The following is a 23,566-nucleotide window of genomic DNA, read 5'->3' on the forward strand; positions in this document are numbered from 1 at the left end:
ACTGCTTCAGGGGACAGAGTTTCTAGATGAGATGAGGAGAAAGTTCTGGAGGCGGATGGTGGTGATCGCTGCACAGCAATGTGAATGTACTTACTGCCACTGAACTGTATACTTAAAAAGGGCGAAAATGGTAAATACTGGGTTCTGTATATTTCACCACAATTTCCAAAAAAAAAAAAAAATACAAATACTCTAAAAAGTATATACACCTTTAAAACAATTGAATGTTACAATTTTTATTAATCCAAAGAGTTTTGGCAGAAATGGCAATATTTAAAACCTACTTTTTACAACTAAAACCTATCTTTAGCAAACTCAGTTGGGAATTTTTTTTCCCACAGAGAAAGTAAAATATCTTACCCTAGGGGGTAAAAATGAATCTCTCTAATTAAATCCCTAAGGCCTATAAATGTATTCAGGCAGCATTGATACAGTAAAAAATCAGTTTAAACTGAACTCTCAGCTGAAATTTTTTGTATGTCATTTAAAAAATAAATCAGGAACTAAGAGTTTTAAAAAAAGATTCCCAGTAAGAGTTTTGTTGTCTCAAGAGATAACACAGAAACTAGAAATCAAATTCAGACCAAGTTATACTGATACTGATACAGATGTTCAGCATTTTAAAATCAATTTTGTTTACTGTTTTAAAAAAAAACTGGTCGCTTAAGTACATAAATATTTTAAGAGCATGGACTTTCAACAGAAGGTGAACTTTACTTTCACCTTGGCTCTTATTAAATCAACACCACTCTTTGTGTTTGTTCATCAGAACACACCATTTTGATGATTCTAGTAAATCAACTGTGTATTACATTTTTTCAAAAGCTACTAAAATAAACTTTCTAATAAAGTAACTATGTACAATCGACAACTGAATGCTGTTCATAAACACATAGGTATCTATCAAAAGAAAATGATGATTCATTCCTTCTTTAAAAGAGAGGAACTTAAGAATTCAATTTTGGACGTAGTAAACTTGAGATGGTCATGGATCATACAACTGAAATGTCAAATAGGAAGCCGATAATACCACTCAGAAATTAGGGCTAAAAATAGGCAGCGGGGAGTCTTGGGCACACAGATAATAATATTGTAGGAAAAATGTGCCCATCTGGGGGTAAAACAGAAAATGAAAAGAAAGCGAAAGCACCAAGGAACAAAACATTTTGTCATTGTCTTTGAAAATCCTCCTCTAGACTTAAGGTTTTTAAACAATTTGGCCAACATCTGTTCACTTTTTTTTTCAAAAAGCAATCTGAATTTCAGCTTCCCTTGAAAATTCCATTTTACTTTCAAAAATCCTAAGAAAATAAGAAGACAGTGACAAAAATTCGTATAGGGAAGCTCACCCCAGTGCCGTCGTAATATGAAGACCCGAAAGGGCAGATACCGTGCAAGCGCACGGCGACAGCCTATTTATACGGAAAGTACGGCAGCCAACAATAAGGCCTCAACCGTTTACAACAAGCGTTCACAGCACATTTTTCTGGGCAGACACACATGATGCTAGGACGCTTTTAAAAACCCTGCTGCGGTGGCGTGCGCCGCCAGAAGACAGCATGACCTGCGCACTCACGTCGCTGAAATTAATCGCTTGTGGCTAGTTTTAAAAATTACTTTTTTTCCTAAAATAAATGCCATTGTTGGGCTAAGGAGAAGAACCATTACAAGCAACAAAAACCGACGGCTGCTTTTAAAATTAAGACGAGAAAGGAAGCCAGAAAGCGTGAACTTTAAACATTACTGAAGTGTCCCCTCTCCATTAGCATTTTGTGCAATTTCCACTTACCCTTTCTTCACAACTTGCTTGAAATTTGAAAGCATTTTCTGACTGAGAAGGACTACTAGAAGTTGAGTGAAAAAAGTAAAAAACTTAGCCCTAACATAGTTGAATGACCTTTGGTAGCTGACAATTTCTATAGTGAAAGAAACTGTTTTTATAAAAGGAAAATTGAAATTATACATGCTCTATGTACCACAGGAGGCTAGAATAAAATACGTGTGCAAATATCTGAGGGAAAGTGATTCATGATTACTATTAACAAATATATTTGCAAGCATGCCATGCTATTAACATTTATTTATTTGTCAATTTCTTTATTGTTGTCGCTATTTCAGAGGTCCCCATTTCCCCCTCCTGCCCCACCTCACCCAGCCCCGCCCACCCTCCCTCTGGCCATCCCCACACTGCCGTCTGCATCTAATCATCAGAGAGATGCAAATTAAAACCACAGTGAGGTATCACCTCACACTAGTCAGAATGGCCGTCATCAATAAATCACCAACCAACCAGTGCTGGGGAGGATGCGGGGAGAGGGAAACCCTAGTGCACTAAGGGTGGGAATGCAGCCCCTGTGGGAACCAGTATGGAGTTTCCTCAAAAAATTAAAAATGGAACTGCTTTCTGACCCAGCAATCCCTCTTCTGGGAATATATCCTAGGAATCTCAAAACACAAATTTGAAAAAATATATGCAATCTTATGTCCACAGCAGCATTATTTACAACAGATGTGGCAACAGCCCACGTGCCCGTCAGGAGATGAGCGGATAAAAAAGCTGAGGGGCGCCTCCACCACGGAACGCTGCACGGCTGTAACAAAGACGGAGGTCTTCCGCTTGGTCGCAGCCTGGATGGCCCCGGAGAACACCACGCTGAGCGACAGGAGCCAGTCAGAGGGAGACGAACACCACGTGAGCTCACTTATACGTGGAATCCAATGAACAAAATAAACGGACGAACAAGACAGAGGCAGAGGCACGGACACATGGAACAGACGGACGCCTGTCAGAGGGGAGGGGGAAGGGAGGCTGCGTGAAAGAGGGCGAAGGATTAGCCACCGAACATATGTGCTATTAATATTTAGGATCAGGAAATAAAGTACTTTATTTACTCTGTGCATGCTAGTTCCCATATTTACTACCCTTGAAACATGATTATTACCTTTTTTGCACATGCGATAAAAACCAAAAAAAATTTAAATATAAGACATTATCTTGTAATTCATTTCCAATAAATGAATGTCAAATGGGTATCTAAAGCTATACATTACTTAAAAAACAAGCTAACCATGAGATAAAGCGCTGCCATATATTAGTAACATGTTACGTTAATACATATAGTGTTTACATGTACACATAGCTTACAGAGAGTTTAGATTTTTTCCTTCCGCTCAGCAGGCACCTGACTTCACCCCCTCTCTGCCGACAGCCTATCGATGAAAAGGGGGGAGGACGCCCAGCGCCCCGCGCCACAGCCCCCGGCCCCCTGTACTCGAGGCCTCGTTCTTCACCCCGCTCCCGTCGAGCTGCCTGGAAAGTGTGTGATTCTATAATTTTCAGTTTCCCTAAGAAATCGTCTTGTACTGTAACCTCTACCCTTTCAGCAAAAAAGAACTGAAATCCAAGGGAAAAAGCGTACCTTCCAAAGTCTCAGTTCACACACCCGGGAACTTTTCTCCTGTAACACAGCAGTTGCTCCTTAATTTCGTTCATATACTGACTTCCCACTCTTTCTCCTAATTACGTACCAATCTATTTTATCTATCAATTCCCTTTTTCACTTTGATAAATGTATTTAAATACTAAACCTTATTACTGCTATAACAGAAAAATTAGTATAACTTTCCACAGATGGAAGATAGCCTTAAAATAATAAAGACAATTAAATATGGAGTAAAATGGAAGCAATTAAATAGAATTTTGATATATATGTACAGATGTGTATATATGTATCATGGTATTATTATAGTTTCTATGATTATATGGGGTAAATAGATATATGAGACATGGAAAGTATATGGTAACTACATATATACAGAATGCAGTAAAAGTAGGTTTACAGTTGTTTGTGTGGAAAAAAATAGAATAAATAAATAATATGAGAACAAACTGTTTCACATACAACTGTAAAGCTATTTTTGCCCCAACCTGTCTTTATATCTATAAAACATATATAACATACAATATGTATATAATCATGTTAACTATAAGTAATAATAAATCAAATTGCCTGAATTGTAAAACTGCATACTTAAAAAGTAATTTCTTCAGTAGGAATGAGGTTATAAAAAATTAGTATTAAAGAGGGATTCAGCTCCATTTTATTTAGGAAGACAACTCCAATTTTTAGTTTTACTATAAACCAGATCAAAAAGCCCCATCTCACAGGTATACTTCATCAGAGAGAGGGAAGCTCGGGGCAAACTTCTTTGACAGGGCTGAAATCCTGAAAATGCATTCCTAATCAAAAAAGCAGGTTACTTTTGTTCAACAAACTGCTGCCTCAAGATGACTCTGAAGTCTTCTTCATAAATGGGAACACACACTTGGCAGTTTTCAAACAGTGGTGGGAAATGGGTTCTAGCGTCATTCATTCCTTCCATCAATTTGGGGAAAACGCTTTTAAAAAGCTTTTGTCAGTCCTTTCAAAGCACCTTTTCATAATATTCCAAATATGTTCACTGCCAGTTCACCCCATAAGTAAGTTCATAACCAGCGGATTCAGACAATGAACACGTTTTCTTTTATTTGTTCGTTGGTTGAATGGGGAAATGAAATTTTTCAAGGGTCCTGGTACATAATAACAGCAAAGCACTGGACCCACACTACCTTCTTAAATCCACACACCCAGTTTACGAGGGAGGCAGTATTACTATTTTCATTTTCAATCTGAGAAAACCGAGGCCTAGGCAGCACCTACTGCTTCCGCAAGGTCAGACGTGATGAAAAACAGGGCCAAGACCCGTTCTAGGGCTCCAAGGCTGCGGAGGACAGAGCTGCGCTCTGCCGCCGCGGTGAGAGGACAGAAGGAAAGCCCTGCGTCAGTGTCCCAGGGCAGCTGGTCTCAGGCCACCCCGCCGTCTCCAGCCCAGACCTACCACAGACGCCCTTTCTGCCACCGCTGGCAAAGGAGCGTGGAGGGAGAGAAGCCGCCAGCGACCGCCAGCCCCGGCCAGGTACAGGCACCCCGCACGGCCCCAGAGCCTGGCGCCGCCCAGCCCTTGCCTCCCGGCCACACGGCCACGCCAGGGCACGGCGATCGACGGTTTCAGGCTGCAGCCAGCTGCCTCCTCCTCCTCCTCCTCGCCCACACTTCGGGATACAGATATTCTTTGACCTTCTCTAATATTCTTACACACATTAAAAATTTATTACTCTGAACGACTTGAGGATAAATTGCACATATCAATCCTTAAAGTGTTAATTTCCTAAGAATATGGGTTTTTTCTTATATAACCAAATAATCAAATCCAGGTAATACATCACTGATACAGTACTTTGAAGTGCGGGCCATATTCCAATTTGCTCGTTGTCCCACGACTGTTCTTTAAAGCCCCCCTCCTTCAGTACAGAACCACATTATCCAGGACACAATAGCATATTTAGTTGCCAGTCTCTTTAGGTATTTTAATCTAGACAAATTTCTTGGCCTTTGCCGCTCATGACATCACCATTTTGAAGACTACACGTCAGTTTTGCTACAGAATACTTCTCAATTTAGGTTTGCCTGATACTTCCCCACACCTAAATTCCCAGCAGGAATACGTGCATCCTTCTTGTCACATCCACAGGCGTGCGGTGCCCGTCTACCCCTTACTAACAGGCATACAATTCTTATTAGAGTGCCGAGCAGGTGTGTTATATAAATGCCGGCCAATATTTTAGCTCTGACAGTCCATGATTCTAATTAATATTTATAAACACTTATAAAAATGAAATCTTTATCATTTGAAAATTATAATCTATACTGAACAAAGATCGATTTTATCTTTATGAATACTATTCAGACAACATAAATCATCAAAATGATAATACGTGAAGTTGAAGGACATCCAAACAGTTATTAAAATTGTCATTCTTAGGGGGAAAAAGTTATGTTTGTCCAACTTTCCTTCACTGGCCAGAGAAATATGGAAGAAAGTTTCCCATCTTTGGATTAACAGAAAATCACCTGTAATAGTTCTCATTAATAACATTCATGTGCATTAAACATTTTTTCCTAAACCTTCATATTGTTTTATAATGCTTAATATTCAACAATTTAAAAACAGACATGCAGCCCAGTCTCTTTCTTCTACACATAAGTAAAACGCAGCCCGAGACACAGGACCCTGCCCCAAGTGCCAGAGCTGGTCAGGAAGGCAGTGGGGCCGATACAGGCCACACAAAATAATGTTTTCCATGATGCTTATGTAGGCGAGGGTCTCATTTTCAACAATATTACTAGAGAGAAGGACAATCTCCGAAAGGTAAAAACTTTGCACAGTTTCAAGATAAGTAGATTCCCAGACACTAAGACACACAAAATCATTAAAAAAAGAAAAAAACTTCTAATCAGTGAAATTTGCCCTATTTACCTGAAAAAGTATTTAGTGACTGCAAAGAAAAAAATACATATATTTTCAGTACAGCCAAAGATAAGGAACATAACTTCACGGGTTTCAATATTTTGTTATATGTAAAAAAATAATACAGTGAATGTATCAAAAGCACAGAAGAGGACACTTTTACATTTCTTTAAGAATAATATAGTTCTATAGAGCATCCTAGGCTATGATCATTGTTTTCTATAGAGAGACACAGAATACAAGAAGACCAGAGAACAAAAATCTTTAACCGGCTTCCTGTTCCTAGTACATCTGTGACCATAATAAATAAAATGAAGGCTCCTAACAGAATCCTACCTTTCATTCCTAAATGAAATCAAGACAACAATTTATTCTTTATAGAGCAGAGAGATTACTTTACATAATTAATTAACAACAAACAAATGCATCCTAAGAAATTTTGGTATATTTCCATTATATTTCTATCACGGAAAGATGTGATTCTTTCAATTGCAATGAATTTGACTGTACACCAGGGAACTATGTACTTAAAAAGAGAATATACATTAAAATTACTAATTACCAGCGATAGTAAGTCCACTAATCAATATGTTTTTGCAACATTCTCAATTTTAGACAAGAAAGGATTTTAAAGTTCAGCTACTCAAAAAAATTTTTTACTTTATACAATATAGTTGACCCTTGAAAAACACAGGTTTGAACTTCACGGGTCCACCTATACATGGGTTTTTTTGTTGTTTTGTTTTTCTGTTTTTTGTTAATACCGTAATGTTTTTTCTCTTACGATTTTCTTAGCATTTTCTTTTCTCTGCCTTACTTTATTGTAAGAATACAGACTATAATACACAGAACATACGAAATACGTGTGAACTGACTACGTTATCACACATTAAAGCTTCGGGCTAAGAGTTGCGCCCAGTGTCTGCGGATTCAGGGTCACACGCACATTCTCTCCTGTGCAGGGACCGGTACCCCTAAGCCCTGCATCATTCAAGGATCAACGGTACAACGTCAGCTAAGGAAACTGCAAAGCCTCAAGCTAACACTGCTCCTATCCTAACAAAGAGAAAGGGCCAAACAATTTACAAGGCAGAACTTTTCTTGAGCTTATCAAAAAGCTAAGGTTGCAAGGCGGCAACACGGACGGAACTCCAAAGGCTGACAGGTCTGCGCAGACTACAGGCTTCTACTGCAAAAGCTGGGAAGGAGAAATCGGCAGGCAGCCTAACGTATTCTTCAAGGCCGCGTGGGGTGCTACGACAGTGTACAATCTCTGGAGGCCCCCGGCAGAGGGGACCGTGTTCTTTCCCACGGACCTGTTCCATGGGCTCGCAACACACACTGGGGCACAACACAAAGGATGAGAGCCCACGGGTGACACGCAAACCAAGTTCCTGTCCGCTTCCAGGCAGCGGTTCTTCTGGGGTACAGTCACGTAAACGCCTCGTACCCTGCATTTTCAAATCTGTACGATGAGAATAATGAATTCCACGTATGATTCTGTGAGGATTCATAAAAATAAAGTACCTGTTCAGCACCTGGCATTAACAGGTGCTTTAAAATTATACTCATTGTTATCACTCAATTTATTCCAACCCCAAGTACCCATTTGTTGATCATAAAATTAATGAGGGCAGCACCGGCTTGGCTGACACCTAAGGAACAACTAAAAGGCAAAGATCAAGTCTAAATTTTGCAAATTTAATAAGGTGTTTAGAGAAATGCATCAGATATTACAAACCTACAAAAATTTACATATATAGTAAGAGAAAAAGCCGATTATTTGGAAGAAGAATGTGATTCTCTTTTACGAAAGGAAGAATCTTTTAATTTACATGGATTCAAAGTTCATGATTAGACACATTAGATTTTCATCAACAGCATTTCCTCCCGTTAACACGTTTTAATTTTATACCATGGACATCACAACGAGTGGACTGGATTTGCTGATGGGATTCCTTACTGTCTGAGGCACTTCTGACTACAGAGAGAAACACTCGCCATTCTCTCTGCTTCTTTTAACGTCCGTTTTCCTTGATGGATATAGGTAATTTAAAAATAAACACCAGTAGATAGTTAGAAGACAATTCATATTCCTTCAGTTTCAACAATGAGAATAAAAGATGAAACAGAAAATAAACTGGGACCTTTAGAAGCACTCTAGAGCAAAGATGTCCGTGACTGTAGTTCCTGCTTTTCTTCTCCCCCGCAGTCTCGGTCGCCCACACTCAGCCTAGGGCCTGTGCTGCTAGGGAAGGCCACCCAAACAAAGGTGGAATGAAACAGAAGAACATGAAAATGACAGAGAAGAGAGAGAAGGGGGCCCCTGCTCCCCGACCCTGGCACCCCCCCAACTCTGGCTTTCTCATTAGTTGCGACAGTCACACCCTCCCTGCTCTGGTTACAGCGTCTCGGTCACGTGCAGCCGAAAGCATCCTGTCTGACCCATGCACACATTTTCAGAGCAGATTGTAATCTATTCCCAAAAGGATAGGTAAATTATAGATCATTTTTAAATGTTTCAGGCAGGTTATTTTCATATCAAATCAGAAATATTTTTCCTTGATCTATCAGTTCATTCTATAATTTTTTATCCTAGACGTCAAAGAGATGTACAAGTGGTCATAAGACCAAAATCTCCCAAGTCAAAACAGCAGATGATACATATAGAAGCCAGGAAAAAACAAAAATGCCCTGTAGGTAAATATAAATCATATAGCAAAACACATATATAGCCTTAAAAATCAAAGGGTTTCCTATACAGTTCTCAAGAAAGCCATTTCTGATATCTTACAGGTACTCAGCGCAGCACAGTCTTTACAAGAAATGATAGTGTGTGAAATGAACACAATGAAAAACTGCTAAACAGCAGTGTTGGGCGACAAAAGCCAGCATTCAGAGATGAGTAATTGATTCTTTTAAGACACACACACATCATAATCACATTTAGAAAAAAGGCAAATAAAGAAATGACTGTAACAAAGATAAAGTAGGAGACATTAGAACAGCTTGTTGACTTTACTCATCGCTTCCTAAATTCTCAAGGACCTGACAAAACTGCTTCAAATTTCTCACCCATCCAGCCAACCAATCAAAATTCAGCATCTTTTTCAGACGGGTTCTGCGGGCAAAGTGAGGTGGGCTTTCATCTTCACGCGAGAACCCTTGTGGCCACAGCTCAGCAACCCAAAGAAACCCCAACCTAGAACCACTGGACAGGCACTCAGTGCTCAAAGACACCCCACCTCATCAGCTGACGGCACAAAAATGAAGGCCGGTGACAGGTGATTTTTTAAGAATGTGCCTCAGACTAAGTCTGCAGAGGGATTACTGAAAAAAACATTATTTATCCCAAAGTCAGGTCCTGAAGAGGGAGGAGGTAGGCTGTTAATACTAAGCTTAATTGCCTCTTGCTGATTTTCAGTAGTCAGTTAACAAGTACTGGTAACATAAAAGTCTTGACCTCTGGTACTAAGAGAAGCCAATACTGAAAATGCATTATGCTATGTTAGCTCATTACATTAATTTCCACTTGGCCTCTCAAAAAAGAAAAAAAATTAAACGACTGGCTCAATTGAACAAGATCAAGACGCAGTCCTATACTATTGCAGTCCTCAATGGTAACAATCTACGGCCTATAAAACGCCACCGAATGCATCAATATCATGACTTTGTCTCATTTTTTCAAAGATATTATAAAATAAATATGAATTTGCTAGATAATCTTCCCATTTTATCTCTTCTAAAATAAAAATCTTTGTATACACATAAAAGCTACCTTTTATTTTTAAGTATTTCAATTTGATCACCTATTTATGCTTGAAATTCAATGTATAAACTTAAATACTGATGATCTACAATTTAATTGTAAGAACAAGACTGTACTTTGGTATATAACCATTAAATCCATCATGTTCAAGGAAAAAGTTCTCCTTTTTAGGTCTGCACAGTTCTTATTTTTAAGTAATATAATAGGAAATATACCAGCCTTCGAGTACAAGAGCCAGTTTTAAATCCCAGCTCTGCCATTAACTAGCTATTAATGATCTTGACCAAGTCACTTCGGCTCTCTGGGCCACAGTTCCATTTTTAAAACAGACCAGATACCAAATACTTCACAGATTATGTAAACATTAAGGTAGATGAGAAAGTGTATTAAAGCACCTAAGGCACAATCAATACATGGTATACACAAAATCCATGAAAGGTCAATAAATGCTTTCTCATTCAGGCATTCCCAGTTTTGTGTGCTTGCTTGGTTAGGACAGCACAGAGGCGTGGCATCTGGAAGTGCTGAAGAGGGCCGGCTCTCCAGTGAGCCTGCCTGGGTTCAGGCCTCAGCTCCACCCCTTATTACCCGCTAACCTTAGTGATTTAACTTCTCTAAGCTTCCAGTGCCACATCCTCAGAACATCAGAATAACAACAATGCGCATTCGCTTGTGAGAATTAAGAGAGACAACATAAAATCCTTAGCATGGTATGCAGCACAAGTTCACAAATGTTAAGAAAAATCACAGCAGATGCATCCAAACTGCTGTGAGAGATGGGCATAAAAGACAAATACCGGGAACTCGGGTCCCCAACCTACTGCAAAGGCCTCGGCCACCACGCGGATGCCAGAGTGACATCACTAGCCTAAGGAGCCTTGTATTTCCAACCATGCTCTCAACTGCTCATGCTGGGTGTCTACAAGTATCTCCAAATCCAGTATTTTTTAAAACCAAACCTTTTCTGTATTCACACCTTTCCTACCCTGTTTACACATCCTACCTGGCCAAATCTTTCCCATTTATAAAATCCCCACTGATCCCACCTTGCCTACAAGAACCAGGTCACTGCGAGACCTGGCCCCACTTACAGCACGGTGCTCCGCCTGAAGGGACCGCCGCTGCCGCCGCCCCCGCCACCCAGCCGAGGCTGTGCAACAGCCCACTCGCTGGCCTCGGCGGGCCTTCGGAGGCCTCCCCAATGCAATTCCCCCTTTCTGCTAGGGCGACTTTAAACTCTAAATACCGGGCTATCACTTGCACTGTGCCTGAAGTCCAAGCCCTGACCGTGACCTACAGAGTCCTGCCTAGCCTTGCCTCTGCTTCCACCCACTGCCCTCCTTCTCTGCCACTCTTCCTCTCGCTCAGTGAGCTTCGGGCGCAGGCCATTCTGTCCCTAGAAGGCTCCTAACCCTTGGCAGGGCCTTCACACACACTGTTGGTGGGCTGCCTCGCATGAGGTCTCATCCCAAGCGCATCCCCTTACTAAGAGTCCTACACGTTCTTCATGTCTCGGTATCACCATTATTTCCTCCATGAAATGGTCCCTAAGCCAAACTATGTTAGGCCTCCCCACGCACTTCAGAGCCCACTGTACTTCTCTTTTACGGTATTAGTCACAACTATAATTTAAGTACTTGTACAATGAAATGTTTAACTTCTCCCCCCCCACCAACCAAACTGTAAGTTCAGTGATGAAGAGGATCAAATCTATTGCATTTTGCCTCTATAACTCAAGCAGCTACCCCAGTGCCTAAACCAAAAAGAGAAGCTCAATAAATCGTTGCTTAGTTAATGAAGGCAAGCAATCGATCGAAGCATAATTTCAGGCCCCGACCTGAAGAGCCAACCTTTTGAAGGTTTCCAGTTGTTCTTCATTATTGGCAAAAGGGAAGGTAACTAACATTTTGTCCAATTACCAACATGGACCAATAGCTGTGTGCCACCAAGGCATGTTACCTCATTTAACAGTCGCAATAACTTTGTGAGGTAGCCCGCGTTTGCTCCACTTCCTGGATGAGTGACGTGGGGGCCAAAAATACCAGTATTCACCCAATGTCACACAAGGAGGCTGAGTGGAAACTTTGGCTCTAATGCCATGGACAGTCACAATTGTATAACATCACTACTGGGGCTTTTTTTTTTTATTTTTTTTATTTTTCAATTATAGTTAACATACACTATTATATTAGTTTCAGGTGTAGAGCATAGTTATTAGACATTTACATAACTTACAAAGTGATCACCCTGGTAAATCCAAAATCCAACATAGTTCTCACAACACTGTTGACTATATTCCCTGCACTGTACTATATACATCCCGTTTTTTATCAATGGCCATTTGTATCATTAATCCCCCCGCTTTTTCACCCACCTCCCCAATCCTCCTCCCATCTAGCAACCGTCAGAATGACCACTGGACTATTAAGCAGTAGCTGAAAAAAAGCTATCAGTCAAAAGTGTCACGGAGACATTTTTGGATGGGTATGACTCATCACCAAATAAACTAAACTTGAAAATCTTCAAGAGCCATCCAACTCCAATTTAATGAGCCGATGCTGCTCTTCACTAGCAGAGTCCTGACATCATTTCTATTCGATTGTACGTGACTGCACAAAAGGACCCAAAGATCTAAAAAGCCCACCACGTCGCACTACGCCCTCCCCCAGTTCCAACATCAGAGGGCAATTCATCTGAGGCTGCAACGGGCTGTCAAAATATAAAGGCCACGGGCGGTTGCCAGCTAACTGGGGGTCCTGACCTCCTAAAAGGTCTCCACCTCCCCGGCCCTCCTATCTCGCTCAGCAAGGATGATACCCTTCCCTGTCTATCAAGAGTATAGTTTCGAGTATTTCCAAGGAACTCAAGTTTCAACCTACTCCCCACTACTACTCTCGCTTCAGGATAACCTAAAAAAAAATACACAAATAATAAGGTTCCTCCCAATCTCTCTTCTTGAAGAATTAAAATGACCACTGTGATTCTTGAGGAATCACAATTTCTGGATTACCCACAGGCTGGTCCTGAAAAAAGAAAAGTGATGGGCGGGCACAGTTTAGACTGAGGACCTCCCAGCCCCTACTGCTGTTTACTATTCATGCACAAAACAGTCATAATTCTGTATCTCAATAAATGGATCAATAACACTCACTGAGTGAATGCAGTGGCTCTCAATTCAAATGGATACCAGGTTCAATTGCGTGGCTAAAGCATGTATTTTGCGTTCATGCACTTATCCTGGCCCCACATGAAACTATTAAATCATAACTGAGACTAATGCCCAAGCAACAGTAATTCTTTAAAGCTCCACAGATTATTTTGGTGCCTATCCCTAGTTCAGAGAAACTGTCTTATTATATCATAACACTAAACTACTTACTCATTCAAACACTGGCTAGGTGTGAGGGCGAAGTGACAAAAATCGCATCAATGAGTAAAGTCCTAATTGCACTTGATACACACATTTACAGTCATTTCCATAAAGAAGTACCTTCTCTCCCTTTTCCTTAAGTTACATGGCTTTCTTAGCCTTTTTCTTTTTCCCACATTTGATAGATACAAGACTTTTATATCCCCCATGTTCTCCTATGAAGGAAAAAGATGGTTTAAACACGTGAGGAAGCAAGGAGAACACACGTTCTGGTTTACCTGGAACAGCCAGCTGTATGTCCGCTGTGAGGGTGCAATTAGTAAGCAAGACCCCTCACTCTCAAAATATCCTGGTTTGATAATAAATTAGGTCAGAAGTCAACCTGTTTTCATTTCTATGTGATTTTTTAAACTGAGTTATAATTCACTTGTGCCATAAAACTCATGTTTTAAAGTGTATAAGTCACTGCTGGGTTTTTTTAAATTATATTCACAAAACTGTGCAACCGTTCCCAGTATCTAACTCTAGAATATTTCCGACATCACCCTAGAAAACTCAATGCCCATTAGCAACCACTTCCCGCCCCACCCACTCCCCAGCTCCTGGCCATCCTTAATCCACTTTCTCTCCGCGTGGATTTGCCTAGTCAAGATGCTTCATGTAGTAACTACCACGAATAATGCTGCTGTGATTAATGGAGCACAGGTTTTTGTGTGGACATGTTTTCAGTTCTCTTGGGTATACAACAGCCAGGAGCAGAATTGCTGGGTCATATGGTGACTCTAACTTTTAGAGGACCTGCCAGACTGTTATCCAAGCCACCAGAAACCTTTACATTCCCACCAGAAACATACGGTATAAGGATTCCAATCTCTACACATCCTCACCAATGCTTTTTATTTTATTTTTTATTACCACCACTCTACTGGTGTGAATTGGTATGTCAGGTGGTTTGATTTGCACTTCCCTAATGACTAATGACATAAAGCATCTTTTCATGTGCGCATTGGCCATCTGTGTATCGTCTTTGGGGGAAAGTTTAGTCCAGTCCTTTTCTTATTCATCTTTTCACTGTTAGGTTGTAAGAGTTCTCTATATATTCTGGATACTAGAGCCTTCTCAAACATGATTTGCAAATATATTCTCCTATTCAGCAGGCTGTTTTTTCACTGTCTTGAGACAGTGTCCCTAGAAGCATGAAAGTTTTTAATTTTGATAAAGCCCATTACTATCTCTTTCTCCTTTGGTTGTCTGTGCTCTCAGTGTCGTATCTAAGAAACCGCCACCTAATCAAGGTCACGAAGCTTCAAGCCTATATAGTTTCAGCGCTCACATTTAAGTCTTCAATCTATGCTAAGCCAACTTTTGTATATAGTGTGAAGTAAAAAACTAACTCCATTCCTTTACATGTCAGTACCGAGGTATCCCAGCACCGCTTGTTTAAAAGGCTCTTTTTCCCCCTGGTGAACGGTCTTGGCACCCCTGCCAAAAATCAACTGACCTTAAACGTATGGATTTATTTCTGGACTCTCAATTCTATTCCATTGATCTTTATTGTTCATCCCTGTGCCAGTATCACAGCGTCTTCATTACTGCAGCTTTGTAGTAACCTCTAAGATCGGGAAGTGGGAGTCCTCACCTTTAGTATTTTTAAAGGTTATTTTTGTCTATTTTGGGAATTTTGAGCTTCTATGTAAATTTTAGTACCAGCTGATCAATTGCTGCGGGCAGGGAAGTCAGCTAGGATTTTGATACAGATTGCATTCAATCTGTTTGAGGAATAATGCAATGTTAATAATATTAGGTATTCCAATCCATAAACACAGTAGGCCTTTGACTTATTTAGGTCTTCTTTCATTTCTTTCCATGATGTTTTGTAGTTTTCAGTGTACAGTTCTCACACTTTTGTTAAATTTATTCCCACGTATTTTATTTTTTTGTTGCTATAGTAAATGGAGATGTTTTCTTAATTTCATTTCAGAGTTCCCTAGTAGCATTCTATATGGTTCTTTCTTTTTTAATCCTCACCAAAGGACATGTTTTTTATTTATTTTAGAGAAAGAAGAAGGGAGAAAGACCCAGACACGCCCCCGCCAGGGGTTGAACTCTCAACCTAGGTATGTGCCCTGGCTGGGGATCAAATCTGCAACCTTCTGGTGTATGGGATGATGCTCCACCCTACTGAGCCACTTGGCCAGAGATATATGACTCCTGATTTCAGAAACTTTCAATTAGATAAAAAAAGAGTAATTCAAAAAGTGTACTGCTTACCCTGGGGTCATCGAATTATCATCTACTAGAAGGGGAAAAATATTATCCAAGCAAGCAAGAAATCCTACTGGCTATCCACTTTGCTAAAAGACCTCCTTGAAAAATCAGAATCAAGCAATGTCAAATAATTTTAATCCCCATTTCAGTACCATATAGTGCAACTACATTATGCACAAACTGACTGACACACATACACACAATTTTGCACTATATTCCCTTATAAAATATACAAACAAAAAACCACTCATACTATACACTCTCTTGGCCCAAGGTGGGGGTAACTATTGTACTGTAATTTGTAATGCAACCAGAGGTTCTTTGTCCTTACAGAATTATCTTTCAACTGCTTTTAAAATGAAAAAATATTTCTTTGTTCCCTCTAAAATAGGTTGTTTCCATTAGTGTTTACAAAAACTAAATCCAGGCAGAAATTCAAATTCTGAAATAATTTAAGACTATCATTAAACTACTGGTTTATGGAAAATAAAGATTTCATCTCAGCCAGAACTGCAGCCAGGTTTGTGCATGCTGTATCTAATTAGATATTTTTAAAATACGATGATATGGTGTATGAACACAATGATAGCTATTTGCCACGATTTTAAAAAAATGATTCAACAACAACAATAAAATCACTTTACTTTGACTGTAAATGCAGATTTGCTGTATATAACTTTCGTAAAGGAACAACAAACATTCAAACTTAATTTTATAAAGTTCTGATTTATATTAGGGCTGTTAGAAATTTTAGGCAAAATTCAACTTATCTGAGCAGTGTCATACAAAACATATGGGACATTATCACTACATAATATTATGCACTTCACCTGGAGTCTATAAGTTTCCCTAATTCCATCTACATTACCTCCCAAAATAAACTCCAAAGTGATTGTCATTCAAACTCACAAGACAGTCTGAATGGATTACATTTAACTCCCAAAGTTAAATGTTTTAACAAAGCATTTCCATTGTATGTATTTACTACATATCACAGAAAAATTAAATGTCTTACTAGAAATGATGTATCCACAAAAAGTGCACTTAGATATGATCCTTGCAGAAAATTCTCTTTCGTTCCTCTTTCACAAAATGCAATTCCCTAATAAAGAAAAAGATATGAAGTGGGTTAGTAATTGTTCTTAACTCTGACATATAATTAAACATACATTTCATTATTACAAATTCCAACAATGACACAATGCCTGGCAGATAGCTCCACAAATACTTGCTGAATAATAAAAAAATACATTTCTAAAAGTCAGTTGTTTATTTGGTTAATAAAAACATAATGTTAAGCCAACTGAGCATTTCTAATGCCATGATCTATTTTTTAAGGGAGTGTTACTCAAATGGTCGATAATATTCTATGTGCTTCAAGAGTCGCGAACTGGTTTCCTAGGTCCTACTTTCCTACCCTCTATATCGCCTGATAACGCTTTATACTTTCTGGTACACATGGCCTATTGAATGTATGTTGTGAAAAAAATAGTGGAAAATGTTTATTGTACTATGTTCTCATTTAGAAAGAAAATTGTCAATGGACCAGTGATTTCTATTGCTATAATATATGTTTGTATTCATACATGATGTATATACCTGTAGCTTCATTCTATCTTTTAAAGGGGACATAAAAATAATAACCATAAAAAGCCAAAAAGGAAGGTAAAATTGATCAGTGTCAATACTTCACATTAATAAAGGAACACTGGTGAATACTAACCAAAGGATTAGTGCTTTAACAATAATCTAGTCCTGCTATTTTTTTTTTGTTTGGAAATAAGAGAAGGACGTTTAGGCTGAAAGGGAAAAAATGTCAACACCCGGCCCTCTCCTCACCCCAACTGGCCAGGACCGATTAGGACGCTAATCCAATAACACAATTGCATGACTGGGTAATTCTGCCAATCCCTCAACTAAATCTGCTTCATCAAATGAAAAGCATCGTTTCTCCACAGAAACACTGGTCTTTTGAATCTGATTCAACAGTATTAATTATTGAGATAATGTGATTTTATTTCTATTTGAAATAGATATCTTTCTTCATCTTTCCCACTTCCATATTCTTTTTATATTAACAAATTAAGTAGTAAAAGCTTGAACTTTAAAACACACGTACACACATCCAAGCAAGCCTTTTTTTGCAAGATTAAAAGGAGCTTGCTTTAAAAAGCCAATTTCAGCTTTTAACCTAATTCCAAGAAATGTAGAAAAGAAAAACTCCTCAAATACAGTTTTATTACTTACCAACTTCTAAAACTCAATAATTCAAAGTGAAACTATTCTTCATGGGTCCTCAACCTACACAAAACTAATGACTTTACTACGGATGTTCGCCACAGCTTTGTGTCAGAGCCACTGCAGGAATTAAAGGTTAGTGATCTGACCCATGTAAATAAGTGATTCACACAAATCTGAGGGTTACACTCACGGCACATATTCTTACATCAAGTTCATTCCTAAATTCTGTAAATGAACTGCTGTTGATAACTTGCGTTTTGTACACAGGGCTGAAATAGTATTTAAAAGGCAATATTCTAAAAGTCAACTTTTTGTAGTTCTTTTATAATTAGCTACAATGAAACACACCCAGACCTTCCAGCACCAAAACCAGAATGTTAATGCGGCACCAGCCATCTCTGAGTTCCTTGCGCCGACCCCCCACCCCCACCCCGAACACCACAACTCTTGTCCCGGCCGGGGCCAGTGCCTCCCAAGCCTGCTCCCAGCCCGCTGCCGTGCTCCTCCTGGGCCCTGCCGCCTGCCCTGTGCTAGCCTGGACTGCAAGCCGTCGCCTGAGCTGTGAAGCTCCACGACTCTGCGCAAGTTCTTGCCCCAGTGAAGGAGGGTGTGGCAGAGGTCTGAAAATGTCTTCATTAGGAAAAAATAGAAAATAAAGCAAGGGAGAATGTATTGTCATAGGGAGGAGGCTAACCGTGAGAAGAGGTATGGGGGAAAGGTATTAATGTAATAACAACAGCAGCAGTAACATCTAAGTATTTATCATCTGCTCATCAGTATCCTAACGGCTTTACATGTGTTAACGGATGCAAAACCAACAATAACTTCACTACTATCCTCAGGAGGAGACTAAAACACTAAGCAGCAGCTTCCCGCGGGCACGCAGCTAAGCTAGTAAAGCGGTGAAGCCAGGACTAGAATCCAGGCATGCTTTAACAGCGACGCCTGACCACGGTCCAAGTAATGCGTTTTAAAACTGTATGAAATTAGTGGAAAAAATGAATGGACACTGGAGCAACAGGTTCAAGACAGAGCACAGCAAATCCCGGTCTCAGAGGGCTGATACGTTTGAGCAGCTTCTGATGCACGTCGACATCCACTGCACATCCACACCTGCACGGCAGTCACCCTGACAAATAACAGGCGAGCGCCTGCTGCGAACAAGAATGATAAACACTGATAACTTCTCAGCAACCTGGAACATATATTTTAAATTTCTACATGACAGTTACCACAAATAAGATTACACAGGACAGTATCACAAAAATCATGTGGTTAAAAAAAAAGCTTTTAAAGAAGGGGCTCTGAAACAAATGAGACCGTTGAAGGGACTATCAGTGGCACAAGTTACTGTCAACTTCCAGTTGCCCATTTCAACAAGAGTTAAACGGAATGACCAAGGTTCAAACTCCTCTGTTCAAATGTTTCAGCTACACTTTACCCAGCAAACAGACAGCTCCTAATACAACCGCTGATGATAACTGAAGACCTGAATGACCCAAAATAAACAACCGGCTCCCTACCTCCTATCTCTTGCTACAGTAGCTTCCTATTTCAGTGCCTCATCAGTGGATGCCTATAAGCTCGAAGGCAAAGTGAAACCAAAGTACTGCTGACATCATGTTAAGAGTCTAGTTTCAAACCTTAAGGGCCTGCAAACCTAAGCATCTCCTCAAATCTTGATTTAAAAAACAACAAAACAAAACCCAGTACACTTATATAGAAAATTTCTGTCTTACATTAGAAATTATCAAAACTTCATTGAACACCTCTGCCTTGAGCATAATGCAGAGCCCAAGAAACGAGGTTTCCATCTGAAAATAAACAGCTTTAAAGTCAATCCCTGTCAGGACAAGAATGAAACAGGTGAAAGGATAACACGAAAAACAGCCTGTAAACACAACACAAAGTGCATCTTTGCTCAAATATGAATTTCAGTTAGTAATCAAAACTTGGGCTAGTGGCGATGGTGTTTTTGTTTCAAATGAGGGCCAGCTCTCATGTATGGTGCTCATAGAACTACTCGCGCCTTAAGACGGCTTTGCTGGAGTAACTAGTACCAGACGTGCTCTCCTCCCACTGAACTTCATTAAAAAAAGGTCAGATGTATAAAATTATAATTTTAAAACACTGGACAAGAAGCAGCCGGCCCTGTGACGCCTGGAGGAAGGGCAAGCACCTCCTACAAACGAATGCCTCGGTGCAGAGCAGGGCGGCAGGGCAGCCAACGGCGGGCTCCCCGAGCGGAGGCAGAGAACTGGCCTGAGGGCGGCTGGGGCAGCGGGACCCCGTGGAGCAGGAGGACCCTGTGGGGCAGGGCAGCAGAGAGGGCAGAGATGAAGAAGGGATCGTGCTCCTGAAATCTGCAGGGGTTTCCAGAGAGGTTCTGCCCAAAAGAAATGTAAGGTAGACCTAAAAGGTATTCATATTTTAAATTTTCTAGTACCCATATCTGAAAGTAAAATGCAGTAGCTGAAACTAATTTTAATATAACTCATCTAACCCAATGTGCTCAAAACCTTATCGTTTCAGGATATAACTGACTAAAATTCAGTGTGTGTTTCACCTAGAGCTTACTTAAATTTGAACTAGCGAAGATTCAAGCTCTCAATGGCGACTTGTGGCTAACTGCTGCCATACTAGACAATGAGGTGCCTCACGGAACGAAGTCGTACACGAGTAAAGTATAACTCTACACGGCCACGCAAAGAACAATGATCGGGAAGAAGCAGGCCCCAAATTCCCAGAGATTACAGTAAGGCTGGGGGCGTTCCAGTTCCAACCAGAGAGGGGAAACTCCCTGAAACCGACCCGTGGGGCAACCTGTAGAAACCCAAGCAGAGCTGCGACTTGGTGGCAGCGCTACACTAGTCCTACAGTAAAGGCTCTATTCTAGACCTGCCAGAATAAAGTTTGAAAACAAGCCTTAAAAGGCTCAAAATGACCTACAAGAAATGTAACAACCTGCCAAAACAAAATTAAAATCTCTCCAGAGGAAATCAACAAAATTCAGACAATGGTGTGAGGAATGTCCAAGAGTCAATCAAAACTTACTAAACATAAGAAAATGGAAAAATGTGTAATCCATACCAAGAAGAAAAACCTGAAAAAAGAAACAGAGCCAGAAATAGAGAGATGATATCTTTAAAGATATGTAAAGCTTAAAATATTATAAACATATTAAAGTATTTAAAGAAAAACAAATAAAAGAATTTTTTTTTAAAGACTCAAATGGATTTCTAAAGATGTAAAAGGCAGTATCTCAAACAAAAAAAAAAAAGACTGACAGACTTAGCAACAGATTAAACAGAGCAGGAAAAAAAGATTCCTAAATTGAAGATGTAAAAAAGAAACAAAGAGGAGCATGCGGACCTGTGAGAATACAAGGGCAGCCTAAAAAGGCTGTATAGCTGCAGCCCCAGAAGGATGGGCAGACAAGGAGTATCTGAGCTGAGTAGTAGGAGCCAAAGCATTTCCACGCTTAGGAAAACCGAACCGATGTACTCAAGAAACTCCATGAACAATTTAACAACTTAAGCACAAAGAAACCACACCAAGGCACATACTCGTCAAACTTAAGAAAGCCAGTGATACAGAGAAAATCTAAAAGCGGCCAAGGTGGGGGACGGCCACACCTGTAGGGGAACAAAGGTAAGAATTACCACAAACTCCTCGTCAAAAATAATGCAAACAGGTTTAAAACAAAGGAACAACACATTTAAAGTGCTAGAAAGGAAAAAAAAACCTGTAAACCAAAATCTACATAAAACAAAAATAGCCTCACAAGTGGGGGGTGGGGGCGGGGGGACATTTTCAGACAAAAGCTGAGACTCCGTCACCAGCAGGCCTGCACTACCAGGAACACGGCAAGGGCCCTGCAGAAAGGGACGGGCGGCAGACGGTGAACCCAGAGCGCGAGCCCCCGTGCCCGCTGTGGCCTTCGCTACCCAGGCAGTGCAAGTATCGGTTCACCGGGCGACCGGGGACCACGCCCACGCAAGCCGCTGCCGGGGACTGGGACTGAGCGGGGGACGGGGGCGGGCGGGGCAAGCGTGTTGAAACTCTGTACTTTCTGTAAACCTAACATGCTCTAAGAAAATACATCTACTGTTTCTGTAAACCTAAAAGTGCTCTAAAAGTACATCTATTAAAAAAGAAACAGGAGACAGAAACCTAGCTGTACACAAAGGAAGAGCACAGAACTGATAAATACATGAGTTTACCATTTACTTTCTTTAACTTTTTAAAAAGGTACTTGGTTGTGTAAACCAAAGGTGGCAATAATGTAAAGTAATTAACACGTGGAATGAAATACATGACAAAAGTAGAGCAAAGACTGAGGAGAAGAAAATTGGAAGAACACTGGAGTAAGGATCTTACATTCATACAGTGATGAAAGTAAATTGTGGTAAGTTCAAATGCATGCTGTAAAACCCCAGAATGGAAGGAAGGGAAAGAAAGAAGGAAAACAGTAAAATAAAACTAATGAACGAAGAAAGATAAAATGGAATGCTAAAAAACATGCAATCCAAAAAAAGGTAGGAACAGAGACGGAACAAAAAAAATAAAAAAAGGAGGACATATAGCAAGATGGTAGATTTAGATCCAACTATATGAATAATTACATTAAATATATATGGTCAAATGTCCCAATTAAAAGGTAGAGACTATCAGACTGAAAGTGGACACTGGTAAGTTGAATAAAGATACTAACTTTAAATATGATATAGATAGGTTAAACATAAAATAGAAAAGGATATACCATATACATATCGATCGTAGGAAAGCTGGAGTTCCTATGTTAGGCAAAGCAGACTGCAGGGGAATGATTACTACAAGGTATAAAAAGTGACATATATCCTACTACTTAGACTGTCAATCAGAAATCCAACATAATCCTCAATATTTACACAGCCAATAATAATTTAAAATACTGACGAAACTAAAAGGAGAAAGTGATAAATCTACAATTATAGCTGAAGATTTCTACACTTCCTCACAACAACTGGTAAAACAAGTAGGAAAAAAAATCAGTGAAGAAATGAAAGACCTGAACAATAAATACTATGACCTAAGAGAACATATATCATAAAACAAGACACCCAGAAAAACGTAAGAACTGAATCATATAAAAGTGTTTTTCTGACCATGAAAGAATTAAAGGACAATAACAGAAAAATGTTGGAAATTTTTCAGAGTATTTGGAAATTAACACTTTTCAAAAACTAACAGGTCAAAGAAATCATGAGAGAAATTAAGAAATACTTTGAACTAAATGACAACAAAAATGTGAGGTAGAGCTAAGGATACTTGGCAATTTACAAGGATACTTGGTGCTTATGTTAGAAAAGACTAAAAATTTAACATAATTGTTCTAAATTAGCTTCCACCTTAAGAAGCTAAGGGAAAAAAAACACATTAAAGGAAAAACAGAGGTAAGGAAATGATAAAAAGTAGTAATTGGTGAAGCAGATCAGAGATAGACAATAGATAAAATCAATGAAAACCAAAGCTGGTTCTTTGAAAAGAACCCCTAACTAGACTGGTCAAGAAGAGAAAAAGAGAAGACT

General features: G+C 39.7%; 1 protein-coding gene across 6 annotated transcripts in view; it reads right to left on the bottom strand.

Moving 5' to 3' along the window:
- Positions 1-23,566, bottom strand: part of MEF2A (myocyte enhancer factor 2A) — a 96,702-nt gene that overhangs the window by 53,797 nt on the left and 19,339 nt on the right. For all 6 annotated transcript variants that reach the window (XM_054561913.1, XM_054561911.1, XM_054561908.1 and 3 more), the window contains exon 2: positions 16,771-16,857. The gene's annotated coding sequence lies outside the window, so the exon portion shown is untranslated. The remainder of the gene's footprint in view (positions 1-16,770; positions 16,858-23,566) is intronic.

This window comes from Pteronotus mesoamericanus, unplaced genomic scaffold (genome assembly GCF_021234165.1).
Source record: "Pteronotus mesoamericanus isolate MK-2021 breed Mesoamerican mustached bat unplaced genomic scaffold, CSHL_Meso_final scaffold_582, whole genome shotgun sequence".
NCBI lineage: Eukaryota > Metazoa > Chordata > Mammalia > Chiroptera > Mormoopidae > Pteronotus > Pteronotus mesoamericanus.